Below are 3,557 nucleotides of genomic sequence, written 5' to 3' on the forward strand. Positions count from 1 at the left end.
CCCTGACTAAAAAAAAAAAAAAAAAAAAAAAAAAATTTTAAAATAAATGATCCAGTGGCATTTTGTACATTCACAATGTTGTGCAATCATCATCTTTGTCTAGTTTCAAAACATTTTCATGTGCTTTTGCTGGGCATAGTGGCTTATGCCTGTGATCCCAGCACTTTGGGAGGCCAAGGTGGGAGGATCACCTGAGCTCAGGAGTTCGAGACCAGCCCAGCCAACATGGCAAAACCCCGTCTCTATTAGAAATACAAAAATTAGCCGTGTGTGGTGGTGGGTGGTTGTAATCCTTGCCACGCTGGAGGCTGAGACAGGAGAATCACTTGAACCTGGGAGGCAAAGGTTGCAGTGAGATTGTTGCAGAGCGATTATGCCATTGCACTCCAGCCTGGGCAACAAGAGTGAAACTCCATCTCGAAAACAAACACCAAGAGAACAGCCCAAGATGGACAACTTCGATGATCGTGTGTCGGATGAGAAGGTATGCATAGCTGCTGAGTTCATCACACATGCACCCCCAGGGGAATTTAATGAAGTATTTAATGATGTTCGGCTACTACTTAACAATGACAATCTCCTCAGGGAAGGGGCAGCACATGCATTTGCCTAGTATAACATGGATCAGTTCACGCCAATGAAGATAGAAGGATATGAAGATCAGGTCTTAATTACAGAGGACAGTGACCTGGGTAATAGCAGATTTCTAGATCCAAGAAACAAAATTTCCTTTAAATTTGATCACCTACGGAAAGAAGCAAGTGACCCCCAGCCAGAAGAAGTTGATGGAAGTGTGAACTCTTGGAGAGAATCTTGTGATAGTGCTTTCAGAGCCTGTGTGAAAGACCATTATTCCAACAGCTTCTGTACTGTTTATGCTAAAACTATCAATGGGCAACAGACTATTATTACATGTATTGAAAGCCACCAGTTTCAGCCTAAAAACTTCTGGAATGGTCGTTGGAGATCAGAGTGGAAGTTCACCATCACACCCCCTACAGCCCAGGTGGTTGGAGTGCTTAAGACTCAGGTTCACTATTATGATGATGGCAATGTTCAGTTGGTTAGTCATAAAGATGTATAGGATTCACTAACCGTTTTGAATGAAGCCCAAACTGCCAAGGAGTTTATCAAAATCATAGAGAATGCAGAAAATGAGTATCAGACAGCAATCAGTGAAAACCATCAAACAAAGTCGGATACCACATGCAAGGCCTTGGCGCCAGCAGCTTCCAGTTACCCCCACCAAAATTGACTGGAACAAAATACTTGGCTAAAAGATTGGCAAATAAATGCAGAATGCTTAAAGGCTGAATGTAGACTTCTCCAGTATGCGGAAAGACAAGGATTCAATGTGTGGTCATATGATAAATAAGTGATTTATAAACAAGAGTGATATTTTGCTAGGGCTTTCAAAGTTAACTGGTTTTCTAGCCTCATGGAATACTGCGGAACCTATAGTGTTGCCTTGATTCTTCTGTGTTCTCTGCGTTATAATTTTTGGTTATTGCTGTATCTATGTGTAAATCTTTTTTGTTTGTTTGTTTGTTAATTCTGCCACATTTAATGTTGGAGAGAGAAGGATCTATCCTAGAGACATTTTACTGTTTAAAAAAGTTTCCTAGCCATGAAGCCCTGCTACTGATTTAGACAGGTATTATGGTCATTACTTTTTACCCCTGTCCTTCCGGGCACTTCTGGTACTTCAGTGGTTTTTACTGATAACCAACACCTAAAGAGGCTGTGCTGCAATCTATAGCTAAATGGAAGACACATTCATCCTTCTCCCTCTGACTGCTTTGATCATCATTTATTGCATCTCATAACTGTAATTTTCCAAAGTTTGGATTGGGACTTTTTAGGTCCTATTTGGAGGGCAAAGGAAGTGCCAGTTTCTCTGGGGAACTTGTTTTTAAATCCAAAGACTTGAACCACATTCCCTGCACATAAACATGTTTGCTTTTATCCCTTCTCTCACTGTCTCCTTCCCGTTTTAATACCATTGTAATTATAGATATCTGTGTTTTTATTTATTTATTTATTTGTTTATTTTGAGATGGAGTTTCACTCTTGTTACCCAGGCTGGAGTGCAATGGCATGACCTCGGCTCACCACAACCTCCGCCTCCTGGGTTCAGGCAATTCTCCTGCCTCAACCTCCTGAGTAGCTGGGATTACAGGCTCGCGCCACCATGCCCAGCTAATGTTTTGTATTTTTAGTAGAGACGGGGTTTCACCACGTTGACCAGGATGGTTTTGATCTCTTGACCTCGTGATCCACCTGCATCAGCCTCCCAAAGTGCTGGGATTACAGGCGTGAGCCACTACGCCCGCCAGTATTTATTTTTAAAAATTTTAAAATGTTTATTTTTGACATCTGTGTTTTTAGAAGGGTTTTACCCGTTTATTTATTTAACATCCAAGAACTGCTGACATACTGTAGATGTAGTGTATAAAACTTGAAAAGTGCAGATGTTGAAGGAATAATAGGTATCTTGTGCTTTAATACTTTATGGCAGGATTGTACTATAAGCAAATGAATTAAACAGATATGTAAATTATAAACAAAAACTAAAAATGAACCAAAGTGAAGAGGATTACTTCCAGGCAGTATCTTTCTATTGTAACCTGTTATTTAAGGAAATACTAGTGATTTCTTCTAAATAGGATGCAAAACTTTTTTCAAATTGCTCTTTCTCTGTCCTGCCTGCCAAGAACTCAAGTGCAATTGTGATAAAATAACCTTTCCCAGGTATATTGGCAGGTATGTGTGTAATCTCAGAATACACAGGTGACATAGATATGATGTGACAACTGGTAATGGTGGATTCATTTACATTGCTTACACTTCTACGACCAGGCCTTAAGGGAAGGTCAGTTTTTTTAAAAAACCAAGTAGCGTCTTCCTACCTTTCCCCAGATACATGTCAAAAAAGAAAGGTGTTTGTGCTTCAGTTTGTTTTTGCTCAGTAATTTAGTCAAGTAACAGCTTGTTTCCAAGTGACCCCTTGAGCTGTGTATGCATTTTTATTTCAAATAAAATATATTTGTATTATTTGTCATTCATACTATTCATCCATACCACACTATCTTCTGTATCAGGTAGTCTAATAGAAATATATCTGTTTTGGCCAGGCGTGGTGGCTCACGCCTAGAATCCCAGCACTTTGGGAGGCTGAGGCGGGTGGATCACGAGTTCAAGAGATTGAGACCATCCTGGTCAACATGGTGAAACCCCGTCTCTACTAAAAATACAAAAATTAGCTGGGTGTGGTGGTGCGCACCTGTAGTCCCAGCTACTCAGGAGGCTGAGGCAGGGGCTGCTCTCCCTTGGACTGAGGAGTACTCATTATGAGTCAGTTAGCCTAGGGACAAAAGAGAGAACACTGGGCCTCCTTTATTTTATTTTATTTTATTTTATTTTATTTTTTTGAGACTGATTTTCGCTGTGTGACCCAGGCTGGAGTAAAGTGACAGGATCTTGGCTGACTGTAACCTTTGCCTCCTGGGTTTAAGCAATTCTCCTGCCTGAGCCTCCCGAGTAGCTGGGATTACAGG

At 40.7% G+C, this 3,557-nt stretch overlaps 1 pseudogene; it reads left to right on the plus strand.

Moving 5' to 3' along the window:
* The first annotated feature begins 351 nt into the window (after positions 1 to 351).
* On the plus strand, positions 352 to 1,387 carry LOC116551831 (annotated as a pseudogene).
* Positions 1,388 to 3,557: the final 2,170 nt, after the last annotated feature.

This window comes from Sapajus apella, unplaced genomic scaffold (genome assembly GCF_009761245.1).
Source record: "Sapajus apella isolate SASKATOON/1434 unplaced genomic scaffold, GSC_monkey_1.0 scaffold10, whole genome shotgun sequence".
NCBI classification, from domain to species: domain Eukaryota; kingdom Metazoa; phylum Chordata; class Mammalia; order Primates; family Cebidae; genus Sapajus; species Sapajus apella.